The 17693-nt window shown below is 41.0% G+C and overlaps 1 protein-coding gene across 1 annotated transcript in view; it reads left to right on the forward strand.

The window, feature by feature from the left end:
* Positions 1 to 313: 313 nt before the first annotated feature.
* The window catches only part of RUSC2 (RUN and SH3 domain containing 2), a 72305-nt gene continuing 54925 nt past the window's right edge, over positions 314 to 17693 (forward strand). The window contains exon 1 of the mRNA XM_032164084.2: positions 314 to 657. The gene's annotated coding sequence lies outside the window, so the exon portion shown is untranslated. The remainder of the gene's footprint in view (positions 658 to 17693) is intronic.

Below are 17693 nucleotides of genomic sequence, written 5' to 3' on the forward strand. Positions count from 1 at the left end.
GGCGCATGGGTTCTACGTTTTACCAGGGCTTCCGAACCCTGGCTATGCACGAGAGGCCAACCCCACCTCACCCCATTCCACCCTACTCCACCCCAGTGGTTCTGAGTCGGTCCAGTGTGAGGTCAGCCCTCCGTTTGTTGTTTGGTTAGTTTCCACACTAGGTTCTACTGGGAAGCCAGCGTTGAGAACCGCCGCCTCAGGCGAAGCTGGGACCCACACCCACCGGCCCTGGAGGTCCGCGGACCCGCGCCCTAGGTTTCCCTGGGTTCCAGCACCCGGGAGCCGCGCGTCGCCAGGCACCACCCCGCGGGGGCGGGCGCGGGCCGCAGAAGGCGGGGCCACGGCGGAAGTCTCGCCGCTTCCCTAGCGGGAAAGCTCTGCGCGTGACTGCGCTGCGCCCATCGCTGCGGGAGCCGGGGAGGGGGCGAACACCTTAGGCCGGGCGGACCGAACCAACGCGCCGCCTGGAGGGGCGGCCTGAGGGCAACCCAGATCGGACCATCGCGCCACGCCGACAGGGGCCGGCCTTTCCAACCCGCCCGGAGGGAGGGGTCGCCGGCGCCTCTAGCCTGCAACGCGACCCCTGGAGGGCGAGACACGCCGCCGCCGCCGCCGCCGCCGCTGGCGCGGAAGGAAGAGGCTGAGGCGAGAAACGAGGTAGGAACGCCTCTCCGGAGGCGGGCAGGGTCCCACAGACCCACTGCCCCGCGTTCCAAGGACTCCCTTAGGGGAGGGCCTGTCTGCCCACCTATGTGCCTTCAGCGCCTGCCCTTCCCTTCAGCCCTTCCCCCTCGGCTGCACCCGCCCTCTGCGTCCGCTCAGACCCCCTGGACAGACCTTGTCCCCAGCCCTTCTGACCCTTGGCCTTCTCCTGACCCTTCAGCTCTGCGTCCACCGGACCTTCAATCACCCAGCACCCGCCGTCCCTTTGGGCGCCACCCCAGATGCATCCCCAACCGTCTCTTCAAACTGCCCCCTTGGGGACACCCTCCCCCACAAAACGACTCGCGCCCAGTAGTCACCTTGATACCCCAAGTCCCTGTGACGGCTTTGGGGAAGCGTGGCCGCCCGGCACCCAGGCCCGCGACTGCAGCGGGGGCCTCCCTACTGCCAGTTCCCGGCCGGCTCCTCTGCTCCCTCCACCCTTTTAGTCCCTGCCTCCCTTTATTATCTGCCCGGCGCCGGCGTCGCTTCAGTCTCCGTCTCTCTGTCATCCAGTTTTACCTGGAGAAAACCTTTGGCTTGGCAGTACCGGTCCCCTACTACTGCACTCACTTGCCGCGAACGGCACGGTGATCCTGTTGCCCACGGTTGGCTGTGGACCTCCAGGCCGGCCCTGCGGACACGGGGAACTGTCCTGGGGGCAAGGACGGTACACCACTCATCTTTGTATCCCCAGTCCCCAGCACGGTGCCTGGCACATGGTAGTGTTGCCGGTGGAGGGTCTTCACTACCAGTTGTCCTTGGCGTTTTGAACAAAGAATTGAACAGCGGAGGAATGAAACGCAGGAACGAGTAGACCAGAGTCAAGCAAGGATTACCACAATGTGAACAGTGTCTGTAATAAAGAACACAGGCCTTAAAAGAAAAGAAAAGAAAAGAAAAAAGGCGGAATTTTCAAAGGACAAAGGGCCTGAAACCTGTTTTTGTTTATTCCTAGGTGGGCGACCTGAGCAGATTTAGTTTCCTGGGGGTTTGGGTTCCACGGGGAAGCAGGTGGTATCGCTGAGGGATGAAACAATGGCTGGAAAGCTGTAGGAGTTGATAAGCTAGAAAGTAGTTACCTAATTAGTAGTGGCATTATTGTAACTGGGGCTCAAAGTATTAGCAAATAAAAGTAGTGATTGGATTTTCTTAGCCGGCGCCTTAGATATTAAGCAGTGGTGGATGGCTTAATGGAAGGAAGAGCAGATCCAAACAGTATACCTGATATTCTGTAACTTATGCCCCTCTTGCTGTATGGCCAGCCACTGTTTCTCTTCTCTTTTGAGCCAGGTTAGGATCCCTCTGATTTCTGTGCTGGTGTTTAAGATTCCTTTTTGAAGCCACAGTTGCCTTAACTGGAGGCTGGGCATGTTCTCATTCATCCATTACTAGTTTTGATGTATCCTTTTCCACTTTCTGTCTCCCACCCTCTGACATGTCTTTATAAAGTCTTGGATCAGGCCAGGCACAGTGGCTCAGCCTGTAATCCCGGCACTTTGGGAGGCCCAGGTGGGCGGATCACTAGAGGTCAGAAGTTCAAGATCAGCCTGGCCAACATGGTGAATCCCCATCTCTACTAAAAATACAAAAATTACCAGGCATGGTGATGTGCACATGTAGTCCCAGCAACTCAGGAGGCTGAGGCAGGAGAATCACTTGAACCTGGGAGGCAGATGTTGCAGTGAGCTGAGATCATGCCACTGTACTCCAGCCTGGGTGACAGAGCAATGCTCTGTCTCAAAATAAAGCCTTGGATCATAGAAACCCAGTGTGGGGAGGGGCTCCTGAGCTGGATGGATTAAGCAATACAATTTTTTTTTTAACAGTATCTTTTTAATGGCCTTTTCTACTTTTTCCTGTCTAGGCTTCCTGTTAAGACCTCAGTTACCCCAGAACACCCTGGGTTATTTTTCTCCTCACCTCCAATACTTCAGTGTTGCCAGATAAATTGCAGAGTGCCCGGTTAAATTTGAATTTCAGATAAACAACAGGGAATCCTGTATTTTTACTTGCTAAATCTGGCAAGTTCATGGGAAGGCTTATGTGTTCTATTTTTCTCTCTGGGCTTATCTGCAAATTTAGGATAATAACTCACCCTTTTCTTCCTGTTACTCATACACAATGACTATGCACCCTGCTAAAAGTCACTTGACTGAAGAGATGGTTCATTTCATGTTAGGGTAAGGGCAGGCTATCTAGAGATGGTCTTGATTGATCAATGTTGAAGTTACCCAGGGGAAAAAAAAAACCCATTCAGACATCGGCATTTAATATAATTTTTGTCAAATAAGTCCATCATACAAAATGAGAGCATCATTTTGAGTAGCCAGATGTCAACGTTGCTCTGAGAGAGCTAGGTGACGGGGTAGAAGGGAATCCTAACAACAACAAAATAACTCATAGCAGAACCTGTGCTGTACCATATTTACTCTTTATTGTAGTAAAATATATATAACATAGAATTTACCATTGTAATCATTCTCAAGTGGCATTAGATATATTCACATTATTGTACAACCATTACTGATGTCAATCTCCAGAACTTTTTTTCATCTTCCCAGACTGAAACTCTGTACCAGTAAGATACTAACTCCCCATTTCTCCCTACTCAGCCCCAGGCAACCACCATTCTACTTTCTATCTTTGAATTTGACTGCTGTGGGTACCTCATATAAGTGGAATCATGCACCGTTTGTCCCTTTGTGACTGGTTTATTTCGGTTAGCGTAATGTCTTCTTTTGTTTTTTGGTTTTTTTTTTTTTTTTAACTTTTATTTTAGGTTCGGGGGTACATATGAGGGTTTGTTATATAGATAAACTCGTTTCACAGGGGTTTGTTGTACAGATTATTTCATCACCCAGGTATTAAGCCTGGTACGCAATAGTTCTCTTTTCTGCTCCTCTCCCTCCTTCCACCCTCAAGAAGACCCTGGTGTCTGTTGTTTGTTTCTTTGTGTTTATACATTCCCATCATTTAGCTCTAACTTATAAGTGAGAACATGCAGTATTTGGTTTTCTGTTTCTGTTAGTTTGCTAAGGATAATAGCCTCCAGCTCCATCTATGTTTCTGCAAAAGACATGATCTCATTCTTTTTTATGGCTGCATAGTATTCCATGGTGTATATATACCACATTTTCTTTATCTAGTCTGTCATTGATGGGTATTTAGGTTGATTCCATGGCTTTGCTATTGTAAATAGTGCTGCAGTTGGTTAGCATAATGTCTAAAGTTCATCCACATTATAGCCTGTATCAGAACTTCCCTCCTTTTATTTTTATTTATTTATTTTTTGAGACAGAGTCTCCCTCCATCACCCAGGCTAGAGTGCAGTGGCACGATCTTGGCTCACTGCAACTTTTGCCTCCCAGGTTCAGGTGATTCACATGCCTCAGCCTCCTGAGAAGCTGGAATTACAGGTGCACGCCACCACGCCCGGCTAATTTTTGTATTGTTAGTAGAGAGGGGGTTTCACCATGTTGGCCAGGCTGGTCTCGAACTTCTGACCTCAGGTGATCCACCAGCTCAGCCTACCAAAGTGCTGGGATTACAGGTGTGAGCAGGTGTCAGCCACTGCATCTGGCCAGAATTTCACTCCTTTTAAAGGCTGAATAATATTCCATTGTATGTATACACTATATTCTGTTTATTCATCTTTTGATGGATACTTTGGTTGCATCTATCTTTTCGCTATTATGAAAAATGCTGCTGTGAACATGAGTGTACAGATATGTTTGAGTACCTGCTTTTAGTTCTTGTGGGTATATACCCAGAAGTGGTGTTGCTGGATTGTATGGTAATATTATGTTTATGTTTATTTATTTATTTATTTATTTTGAGGAACCACTGTTTTCCACAGTGGCTATAGCATTTTACATTCTCATCAGCAAAGCACAAGGGCTCCAGTTTTTCCACATCCTTGGCAACGCTTGTTTTCTTTTTTTTTAAATAACAACCATCCTAGGCCGGGCATGGTGGCTCACGCCTGTAATCCCAGCACTTTGGGAGGCCGAGGCGGGTGGATCACCTGAGGTCAGGAGTTCAAGACCAGCCTGGCCAACATGGTAAAACTCCATCTCTACTGAAAATACAAAAATTAGCCAGGGATAGTGGCCCACACCTATAATCCCTGAGGCAGGAGGCTGAGGCAGGAGGCTGAGGCAGGAGGCTGAGGCAGGAGAATGGCTTGAACTGGGGAGGCTGAGGTTGCAGTGAGCTGAGCTCATGCCACTGCACTCCAGCTTGAGTGACAGAGCAAAATTCCATCTCAAAATAATAATAGTAATATAACCATCCTAAGCAGTGTGAAGTGATATCTCATGATTTTGATTCATATTTCTCTAATGAAAAGATATTGAGCATTTTTTCATGTATTTCATACCTATCGGCCATTTGTATATCTTTGGAGAAATGCCTATTCAAGTCCTTTGCCCATTTTTTGATTGGGTTGTTGTTAAGTGTAAGAGTTTTTTAATACATTTTGGACATTAATCCTTCTCAGATGTATGATTTGCAAATATTTTCTCCTATTCCATGGATTGCCTTTCACTGTGTTAACAGTGTCCTTTAATGCACAAAAGTTTTTAAATTTGAAATCTAATTTATCCAAGTTTTCTTTTGTTACCTGTGCATTTAGTGTCTTACCCAAGAATCTTTGCCAAATTAAGTGACATGAAGCTTTCCCTGTTTTCTTGTTTTATATATATTATATATCACATATATTATACATATTATATATTATATATCATATATAATACATAATATACATATTATATATTATATATCATATATAATACATAATATACATATTATATATAATATGATATATGATACATATATCATATTATATATAATATAATATATAAAATACATATACATACTATATAAAATTTATATATAATATATAAAATATATAATATATGATATATGATATATAGTTTTAGCTCTTATCTTTAGGTCTTTGATCCATTTTGAGTTAATTTTTGTATGTGACGTAAGATAAGGGTCTAACTTATATTCGTTTGCTTGTGGATATCCAGTTTTTCCAACACCATTTGTTGAAAAGACTGACCTTTCCCCACTGAATGGTATTCACACCCTTGTTAAAACTCATCTGACCAGATATGTGAGGGTTTATTTCTGGGCTCTCTAGTCTCTTCCATTGGTCTTTATGTCTATCTTTATGCTGATAAAACACTGTTTTGATTACTGTAGCTTTGTAGTAAGTTTGGAAAATCAAGAATGTAAGTTCTCCAACTTTTTCTTTTTCAAGATTGTTTTGGTTGTTCAGGATCCCTTGAGATTCCATATGAATTTTAGGATGGATTTTACTATTTATGCAAAAAACATTGTTGGGATTTTGATAGGGATCGTATTGAATCTCTAGCTGACTTTGGGTAATACTGACACTTCTAATGATAGCAAGTTTTCCAATTCATGATCACCAGATGTTTTTTCATTTATTTATGTCTAATTTCTTCCAGCAATGTTTTGTATTTCTCAGTGTACAAGTCTTTCACTTCTGTGGTTAAGTTCATTCCTAAGTATTTTATTCTTTTTGATGTTACTGTAAATGGAATTGTTTTAATTTCCATTTCAGATTGTTCATTGTTAGTGTTTAGGCATACAGCTGATTGGACAAATTTGCTCCAAAACAGATGAAGAAAATTACACCAAAGCAAAAGAAGCATCAGGGAGTGATGAGCGAGCTAGTAACCAGAGAAACTCTCAAGTCAGTAGTTGAGTTAGCAATGGAGGAGGAGGGCTTAGATCTAGACAGAGTCCGAATGAGAAGCATGCAACAAGTGGAGACCTACCTCGAGGCTGCAGAGGTTGAGGCATGAGAGAGCCAAACCTCAATCGAACAGGTTCTCAGGAAGCTCTCGGGGAGGATCACAGAGAATCAACAGGAAACAGAAGTCTCTAGAGAAACTCGACTTAAAATTAAGTCAGGCAGTATCACCAATTGAGCCATAAATAACAGGCTCATCTCCATAGAAACAAAACTGGGTGCATTAAATCTTCTTTTGTTTCTACAAAGGCTCCCCAAGGGTTGGCTAATCTTAGAGATGCTATGTCTCTTGCACCTGTAGTCACTTATCCTGATCTATCAAGCTTGCAACTGGCCAGCCCATCTGCCCCTCCTGCTGAAGGTGATGCATGGGATCCATGCTCAGACTATTGTAAACCAAGTTCTGTGATACGTCAACTCCTGGTGTTGTCCTATTTGAATATCCTAAATTTCCCATAAGAGTTGTTATGAATGTAACATGTAAAGTTACTATCACTGATGATTCCTCTGAAGAATTTCATGCAACCACCAGAAGGTGCAAGATATCTTAGGCATTTTCCAGGAGTACTCCTTCAACTGTTGCCCTGCACCGGATTAAGCTGGATGTACTATAGTAAAACAATATGTAACAGATCCATGCACTACATGGTGGTATTGTGGAAATGGCCCTGACATATGGCCACTCACTTGACAGCTATACAAAAGACAGTGATGTTTTTGCCTAGAGGGTGCTAAGGTTAAAATCGTCTTTATTGCTCATCTTCCCCACTTATACTGAGCACACGTGGCGTAGCTGAGCTTAAACTATGAGTATGTATACTTGAATCTGGCACCAAGTTATCATTTAATCCTTGCAAAACGAATAGTGACTACAGTCAAGCATCTTAACGGGCAAGTACTTAAGCACCCAACCCATGTAAAATTTGACAATCTGCACCTCTCCTGTCCTTCCCCTTAGATAGTGAGTACAAGTTTCTAGATGACAGGTTCGGTGTAGACTGTTCAGATGCATCTGGCCAAGTTGTGATGATTTCTCATTGAGGGAAGAGAGATATGGCACAGCAGTACATTGTGGATATGTTGAGTCCATTAATTGATAGTGCAGCCATCACTGAGAAGCAACATTCAGTCTTTTCTTGCAGACCTTTACTGTACAACCCCTTACTGATATGACCCCCTTTGTTGAGCATGTTGTGGATGAAAAGAACTTAACTGGGTTAGTAAACTGGAGAACTGTTTTGTTTTGGTGTTGCAAACCCATTTGGGTAGAATTTGTTCCATGGGTCAACAACTCTCTATCCCCTGGCCATGTATAAGAACATCACAATTATGTATTATCAGCCATATACCCGAATACTAGATGCTACTTCTCCTGAAGTCGGCAGCAGATTGTATGTCCTAATAAACGCATCAGTGGGAAACTATCTTAGGACAACAAGATCTTCATTATACCCCAAGAAGATCTCCAGACCTAGGGTGATTAAAACATTAACTGCAGACATTAAAGACATTGATATTATTAATGATATGCACATTCATGTCCATTTAACTGACCCTCTTGCATTGGCAGTGGGCCCATTAGTAGATGTAGAGGCTATTCAACATGAGATCATTGGGCATGCAGATTCAGTCTCTTCCTTTCACTCCTTTGGTGTACAGGATTTATCACTTCTCTGTCCCTGTGGAACACTGTGAAAGATACGTTATCTACATCTGTCACACTTAGACGGAACTTTGTTTCTCCTATCTTTTGTTGTAACTGTCATAGGAAAATGACACATGTACTACAGGACAATAGAACAACTTTGCCTATATTCTCAGCTAATTAAATAAAAAAGCTGATTTTTATGTGTTGATTTTGTACCCTGCATCATTGCTGACACTAAAAAATGCTTAGGGTATTTGCAACTAATCATTATTAGTTCTAATGTTTTTGTGGTATCTTTAGGGTGTTCTCCATACAAGATCACGTAATCTTGGAACAGAGATAATTTTACTTTTTTTTTTTTTTTTTCCAATTTGGATGCCTTTTATTTCTTTTTCTTACCTAATTACTCAGGTAGGACTTCCAGGACTGTTAAATAGAAATGGCAAAAGAATGCCAGGTTTGGTGGCTCATGCCTGTAATCTCAGCATTTTGAGAGACTGAGTCAGGCAGATCATGTGAGATCAGGAGTTTGAGACCAGCCCGGCCAAAATGGCGAAACCGTGTCTCTACTAAAAATACAAAAATTAGCCAGGCATCTTGGCGCTTGCCTGTAATCCCAGCTACTTGGGTAGCTGAGGCAGGAGAATTGCTTGACCCCAGGAGGCAGAGGTTGCAGTGAGCCGAGATCATGCCACTGCACTCGAGCCTGGGAGACAGAGCAAGACTCCATCTCAAAAAAAGAAAAAAAAGAAAAAGAGGCCAGGCGCGGTGGCTCACGCCTGCGATCCCAGCTCTTTAGGAAGCCAAGGTGGGTAGATCACGAGGTCAGGAAATCAAGACCATCCTGGCCAACATGGTGAAACCCCGTGTCTACTAAAATTCAAAAAAAAAATTAGCCGGGTGTGGTGGCACGTGCCTGTAGTCCCAGCTACTCAGGAGGCTGAGGCAGGGGAATCACTTGAACCCAGGAGGCAGAGGTTGCAGTGAGCCAAGATCACGCCACTGCACTCCAGCCTAGCGACAGAGTGAGACTACGTCTCAAAAAAACAACAAAAAAAGAAAAAAGAAGAAAAAAAACAAGTGGCAAAAGTGAACCATTTCTCTTAACACATGATCCTTATGGGATTGTTGATTTGGTATGCAAGTCCTTAATAGACACTGAAAACAACATTATTTTAAGCCTGGTATATTATTAATGTTAACAGTAGTGAGGCCGGGCATGGCGGCTTATGCCTATAATCCCAGCACTTTGGGAGGCTGAGGCAGGTAGATCACTTGAGGCCAGGAGTTCAAGACCAGCCTGGGCAACATGGTGAAAGCCCAGCTCTACTAAAAATACAAAAACTAGCCAGGCGTGGTGGCATGCACATGTAATCCCAGCTACTTGGGAGGCTGAGGCACAGGAATTGCTTGAACCCAGGGGGCAGAGGCTGTAGTGAGTTGAGATTGTGCCACTGCACTCCAGCCATGGCGACAGAGTGAAACTCTGTCTCAAAACAAAAACAAAAATAGTCATCAAGAAAAGTTAAATTATAGCCTACATAATACATTTTAAAAAGTTCTACCAAAACACTTACAGTTTTTAAAAAATTAATTTTGATACTTTAGGAAGAAACCCTCTGTTCCTTGGAATTCTTGGTTTAATAAAAATCTTTTATCTTCAAGAAGATGAGATGGTAAACTCTGAGGTATGTGTTGAATTTTTGGCTTCTCGTGTGAGTTCCTGTGGACAAGGACAATAGACTAATAACTGGGTGGAAAGAAAAATAGGGCCAGCCAACTTCTGACTAAAGTTTAATTATCTTAGGATCAAAAGTCTATACTTCTTAGGATCAAAAAAAATCTGTATTTAACTTATCTGTTTTTATACTTTGTGCTTCCTTTCTTTTCCTGTATAATTCTTTTAAAAAAAGAAAATGCACCCTTGTATTTAGTGTACTTAGGGAAAATGGACATTTATTTTTATCCACACCCAGGCAAAAGAAAAAGAGCAAAGTTCTCCTAAAGGCAGCATAGATAGGATTTAGATGAACCCACGGTAAAAAGCAAAAACTGCAGGGGAGAAAGTTGGGAACCCATTGCTAGTCCCATTCATCCTCGAGTTGTTTCTCTTCCAAAATATTCTTTACTTGTTTTTTGAAAGCTGTTTATTTCTGTTTAAAGATACAGTCAAACTTTGTTAAAGTTGGCTGTATTCTATTTATTTAAAGTTATAGCCAAACAGAACAGCTTATTTTTCTGGAATTCTGGATAGCTAGAGTTTTTCTATAAGACTAATGATTTCCTTTTAAACATCTCCCAAAGCCTAGTGATTCAGACATTTCTGCCTTACTGTATCAGTCCATTTTTATGCTGCTGATAAAGACATACCCAAGACTGGGCAATTTACAAAAGAGGTTTAAAGGACTTAAAGGCAAGGAGGAGCAAGTCACATCTTACATGGATGACAGGCAGAGAGAGAGAGAGCTTGTGCAGGGAAATTGCCCCTTATAAAACCATCAGATCTTGTGAGACTTATTCACAATCACAAGAACAGCACAGGAAAGACCTGCCCCCATGATTCAATTACCTCCCACCAGGTCCCTCTCACAACACGTGGGAATTCAAGATGAGATTTGGGTGGGGACACAGCCAGACCATATCACTTACTTATCTATTACGGTATAACAAAACACCCCAAAACTTAGTGACTTAAAACAACAATTGATTTTATTTCACAATTTTGTGGGTAGGCTGGTGGTTTTTTGTACTTCTAAAAAGAGTTCTAAGAATGCTTTTACTAGGAGCACTACTGCAATGAGTTAAATTTGTCAAGGTGGCTTTGTTTTTTGGAGTTTTAAAAATTCTTTGCTCTTGCCAATTATTCCCTCATAACCAATGTGACCACTTTGAAGGACATATCTTATTTGGTCATACAAGAGCTATTCTTTAAAATATTACTGTCTTTAGTTTTATATTTATAGCTATAGTTAACTTCTTAGATAGCATAGTGTCTCTTTCAGTTTATAAAATGTTCTTTGCCTGATAATCCAACACAGCAACCTGCAACCGTATTAGTTTTTTCATCCTTAATGAGAGTGGCTGGAGAAAGGAGGGCTGGAAGCAGGATCACCTGCCTCATTGTACATTTGTGAGTCCTTTCTGACAACCAGGTGGTGGTGATGAATAGCTAACAAGGACCATTAATCTTATGAGGAAAAAAGGACAGCTGTGGCTTTTTATTGGCCTGTGAGAATCTATAGTAGAGAATAAAGAATTTCAAACTTTTTTAAAAACAGAATTTTGTTCAAATATATTCTACAGGAAAGGGACTCAAAAAGATAAAATTTGGGCTGTTTTGGTTGAATGCATGAAGTTGGGAGAAGTAGAGTCTAACCTGTTCAGGTTTCCCTCTTTTCATCTATATCCCCTTCACTTCCTTTTCAAAGTCCCCTGAAGGAGCTCTGTAAAGAATAGTTCAAAAGTCACTGATACAGGCCGGGTGCAGTGGCTCACACCTGGAATCCCAGAACTTTGGGAGGCCAAGGAAGGTGGATTGCCTGAGCTCAGGAGTTTGAAACCAGCCTTGGCAACATGGGAAAACCGTGTCTCTACCAAAAATAAAAAAATTAGCCAGGCATGGTGGGGGGCACCTATAGTTCCAGCTGCTCCCGAGGCTGAGGCACAAGAATCACTTGAGCCTGGGATGCAGAGGTTGCAGTGAGCCAAGCTCATGCCACTGAACTCCTGCCTGGGTGACAGAGTGAGACTCCATCTCAAAAGAAATGTCACTGATACAGATATTTCTCCTACTGAGTTATGACTCCAAGATAGAAAGAGATAAAGATAAATGGTTGGGTTTGGGATATATATAGTCTTCAACTGACCATGCACCAGTAGTAGCCAACCATGGTTTGAGAGACATGTAACCAAAATATGTGCTGCATACATACAGTCTCCAAATTCCTATGTGAAATCCTTAGGCTTAATTAATTTAATAAGTTTCATGGAACCAGAAATGAATTATAGATCCGTTTTTCCTCCTTTAGTTTAGGACCTATGCTAGTTTTTTTTTTATCCACTCTAGTCCTGAGTCAAGATATTTTTTCTAGCCATGCTTTCTAGTTTATAATATGAAAACAATAGTTGTTTTCAGAGTATTTAATAATGTTTATACTTTAAAAAAATATACACTGAACATTGAGGGCTCTGCACCTCTTTCCCTTTGAGTACTGTTGGTCTCTTTGTCCAATACTTCTACACGTGTGCTTCTCAAACTTGATGGAAAAAAAAATCACCTGGATCACCCCTGAAATTCTGATTCAGTACATCTGGGATGGGGCCCAAGTATTTATCTGTGCTTAGTAAGTTCACACGTGAGGCTGATTCTGCTAGTCTGCAGACCACACTTTGAGTAGCATGATTCTTAGATCTAAACTCTGTTCTCAGCCTCTTACTTAGTGGTTCTCAAAATGTAAAGGCTTTCCCCACACCCCACCCGCTAAGAAAAAGCCCTGGTGCACCAGACCCAAAAATTGAAAGTCAAATAGTGCCACTATCTAAGAGTGTGGGATATATCATCGTGGGTTTTCTTCCTCTAGAGATTAGGGTTATAAATCTCTCACTCCCTCAAGATTAAGGGATTGTGAAGAAGAGTTCTAAGGAAATACTTTTAGCTGCCCAGACTTTAACCTCGAAAATCCTTAAACTGAAGTTCCTTTTTATGGAAAAAGATTAAAAGTGTACATTTTCCCTTGAAAGTTAAAAAATATTTTTTGTTTAAAAATATTTTCTGAAAAAAATTCTTTTTCTGAATATAGATGAAATATATGCTCACTGTAGAGAATCTACAAAAGACAAGTATAAAATGAAAACATATCATTGAACAGTTCTTAGAGGCCAAAATTTTAATAGTTGTATAAGAAATCTATGTTTGAATGAGCCATAACTTGCTTACCCCAAATGGACATTTGTGGTTTTATAGTATTTTTAAAAATTTTTCAATAGTTTTTGGGATACAGGTGGTTTTTTTGGTAACTTAGATAAGTTTTTTGTTTGTTTTTTGTTTTTGTTTTTGTTTTTTTTGAGACAGAGTTTTGCTGTTGCTGCCCAGTCTAGAGTGCAGTGGTGCAATCTCGTTTCACTGCAACCTCTGCCTCCCAGGTTCAAGCGATTCTCCTGCCTTAGCCTCCTGAGTAGCTGGGATTACAGGCCTGCGCCACCATGCCCAACTAATGTTTTGTATTTTTAGTAGAGATGGGGTTTCATCATGTTGGCCAGGCTGGTCTCGAACTCCTGTCCTCAGGTAATACACCCGCCTTTAGCTTCCCAAAGTGCAGGGATTACAGGTGTGAGCCACTGCACCCAGCCAGATAAGTTCTTTAGTGGTGACTTCTGAGATTTTGGTGCACCCATCACCTGAACAGTGTATACTATGCCCAAATATTGTATTTTATCCCTCACTGCCACCCCCGCCATTACTCCTCTAATCCCCAAAGTCTATTATATCATTCTTACGCCTTCCTACTATGAGTGAGAACATAGATATTTTCCATTCCCGAGTTACTTCACTTAGAATAGTGGCCTCCAGCTCCATCCAAGTTGCTAAAAAGGCCATTATTTTATTCCATTTTATGGCTGAGTAGTATTGCATGGTGTATATATACCACATTTTCTTTATCCACTTGGTTGATGGGCATATAGGTTGGTTCCATATTTTTGCAATTGCCAATTGTGCTGCTATAAACATGTGTGTACATGTGTCTTTTTCATATAGTGACTTCTTTTCCTTTGGGTAGATACCCGGTAGTGGGATTGCTGGGTCAAATGGTAGTTGTACTCTTAGTTCTTTAAGGAATCTCCATACTGTTTTCCATAGTGTTTGTACTAGTTTACCTTCCCAATAGCATCCCAATAGCAGTGTATAAGTGTTCCCTTTTCACCACGTCCACAGCAACAACATCTATTATTATTTTTTTTCTTTTTTGAGACAGAGTTTCACTCTTTCATCCAGGCTGGAGTGTAGTGGCATGATGTCAGCTCACTGCAGCCTCCACCTCCCAGGTTCAAGCAATTCTCCTGACTCAGCCACCTGAGTAGCTGGGATTATAGGTGCGTGCCACTATGCCCAGCTAATTTTTGTGTTTTTAGTAGAGACAGGGTTTTGTCATGTCGCCCAGGGTGGTCTCGAACTCCTGGCCTCAAGTGATCTGCCCACCTCGGCCTGCCAAAGTGTTAGGTTTACAGGCATGAGGCACCGCTCCTAGCCATTTTTATACTTTTTAATTATTAACTTTGTGCAAAAATCTTTGTCCACATCTCTGATAATTTCCTTAGGATAGAATTCTAGAGGTGTAGTTATTGAGTTAAATGATTTGAACAGTTTTAAGACTTGAGATATATATTTTTCCGAGCTCATTATGAAGATTGTACCAAAATATACATACACTGGCAATGAATGAAAATGCCTGTTGTACTTGCCTTCACCAGAATTAACTATTATTATTTTGTCTGATAATTGGTAGCCAAAAGGTGGTAATTTATTATTTTAAAGTTCAAACTTTTTGTATGTTCATTAAGTATATTTTGTTTCCTCTTCTGTGAAATGTTTGTTCATATCCTGGCAATTTTTCTACTAAGATCTTAGTTTTTTTTTTTTTTTTTTTGAGACAGAGTTTCACTCTTGTTGCCCATGCTGGAGTGCAATGGCACAATCTCGGCTCACTGCAATCTCTGCCTCCCAGGTTCAAGTGATTCTCCTGCCTCAGCCTCCCAAGTAGCTGGTATTACAGGTGTGCGCCACCACGCCCAGCTAATTTTGTATTTTTAGTAGAGACAGGGTTTTGCCACGTTGGCCAGGCTGGTTTTAAACCCCTGACCTCAAATGATCCACCCGCCTCGGCCTTCCGAAGTGCTGGGATTATAGGCATGAGCCACCATACCCAGCCAAGATCTTAACTAAGTGAAATAAGAAAGTCACAGGACAAATATGGCATGATTCCACTTGTATTAGTTATCAAAAGTAGTTAAAATCATAGAAGCAAAAATAGAAGGAATGGTGGTGGCCAAGGCCTGGGGTGGGGGTTTTGGGGGGGGAATGGGGATTTGCTCCTTCATGGGTATAAAGTTTCAGTTATACAAGCTGAATAAGTTCTAGAGATCTGCTGTACAAGGCTATGCTTATAGTTAGTTAACAATATGTGCTGTACACTTAAACAGCTGTTAGGAAGTTAGATCTTATGTGTTTTCACCACAATTTTTTTAAGTCTTAGTTTTTAGTTATTCACACAAGTTCTTTACACATTAAAGATATATGCCTATATGCCTTTTGTTATAATTATAGCAAATATTTGCTTGCCTTTTAATTTTGTTTGTGATTTCTGACATACAAAATTTCATAATATCTATATGGTTAAGTCTTTAGTTTTCTTTTGTAATTTCATTACTCCTTTCAGCAAATGCCCTGGGAGTCTATGTCTTGAGTCTGGGACTGTGGAGCTCAGATCTTTCTGAGGAACTCTTTGTATGCACATGGTTTTCTCTAACTGCGATCCTTCCTTAGTCCCTGACCCCACCACATATTTCTACTCCTCCTCTAACAGTTCAGTCATTTGACCCTCCTGAAACCTTTCTTGATTATCTCATGCAAACTTGGGTATGATTTCCACTATGCCTTCATTTGACCTTGTCTGGAGCTCCATTATAACAATTAACAAATTATTTTATATAACCATAAACTCCATGAGGACAAGAATAGAGTCTTTGAATCCAGGGTCACTCAGAGATCTAGAGAGAAATTGACCTCTTTCATTTAATATATGAAATTCTTCATATATTGAAAATGATTGAAATCCAAACCACTATTATAATAATTTTAGTATATTTTAAATATTTACCTTAACAAATTAATTTTAATACTGTAATGATTGTACTTAAGACAGAAACAACATGATCATCTCAGTGGATGCAGGAAACACATTTGACAAGGTTATGATAAAAACACTCAACTAGGAATAGCATCTAACTTCCTCAGCCTGACAAAGGACATCTACAAAAAACCCACAGCTAACATCATTCTTAAGGTGAAAGATTGAAAACTTTCTAAGATCAGAAATAAAAGAAGGGTGTCCATTCTCAACACTTCTATTCAATATTGTTCTGGAAATTCTAGTCATAACAATTAGGCAAGAAAAATAAAAGGTATCCAGATTGGAAAGGAAGAAATATAACTATTGCTATATGCAGATGATATGATTTTGTATATAGAAATCTTAAGGAGTCCATAAAAACTATCATAACTAATAAACTAGTTCAGTAAGATTGTAGCATACAAGATCAATGGGGACGGGCTTGCTTTTAGGAGTGATGAAAATATTTCAAAGTTAGATTGTGGTCAGAGTTGCATAACTCTGTGAACACACTAAAAACCACTGAATTGTATACATTAAAAAGGTGAATTTTATACTATATGAATTACATGTTAATAAAGCTGTTATTTAAAAAATATACTTATAACTTTGAATATAAGGATGAAAAGCTAAATTTGAAGTCCTTTGTAAGTATCAGGCTTGAGCCTAAGATCTTCCTGTCCCCCTTCCTCACAATTCATGATAGGCTTTGTTTTCCACTATATATTTCTGGTGCCTAACACATGCCTGACAAATGGTATAAGCTCAGTAAATATTGGTAGAATGAATAGAGAATGAATGAATGAATTACAGGGGTTGAACTGACATTAAGCCTAGCTCAGCAAATCTGTTACATTTCTTAGGTTGCTTTGCTTTCACAAAAGATCTGATTAATTTAGTAACATTCACAGAGATTATAGCCTGGCCCCCAGGATGAGTATGATTTTAGCTCTATGAACAAGTTTTAAAGAAGTACAGAAGACAGAGTGGTCAGTGCTGACTGGTTGACTAGATAAAGCTCATACAAAAAAAATCTGAGACCCAAGCTGAACATGATCTAAAGCATCTAAGCAGGAATTTTAAAAATCAAAATAAATATATAAAAATGGGCCAGGCATGGTGGCTCACACCTGTAATCAATCCTAGAACTTTGGGAGCCCAAGGCAGGAGGATCATTTAAGCTTAGGGGTTCGAGACTAGCCTAAGCAACATAGTGAAACCTCGTCTCTACAAAAAAAATTTAAAAATTATCTGGGTGCGGTGGTGCATGCCTGTAGTCCCAGCTACTTGGGAGGTGAGGTGGGAGGATCATTTGAGCCTACGAGGGTGAGGCTGCAGTGAGCTCTGATTACACCACTGCACTCTGGCCTGGGCAACAGAGGGAGACCCTATCTCAAGAAAAAAAAATAAGAATAATCACAAAATAAATTTAAATCACCTATAATCCCACTTTCCTATCCTTTCTGTCTGCATGCATATATAAATTTTGCATGGATGTAAGTGTAGCATTAAGATTATTTTATATTCTGCTTTATTTTAATTTAGTTCCTAAGCATTTATCCATGTTGCCACGTAGACTTTATGATTTATAGCTTAGTGTATTCCATTCACTTGTTGAAGTATCCTCACTAGTAGTCCTTTAACTTCAATAAAACTTCACTGATAC

Source organism: Hylobates moloch, unplaced genomic scaffold, assembly GCF_009828535.3.
Source record: "Hylobates moloch isolate HMO894 unplaced genomic scaffold, HMol_V3 SCAFFOLD_10, whole genome shotgun sequence".
Lineage (NCBI taxonomy): Eukaryota > Metazoa > Chordata > Mammalia > Primates > Hylobatidae > Hylobates > Hylobates moloch.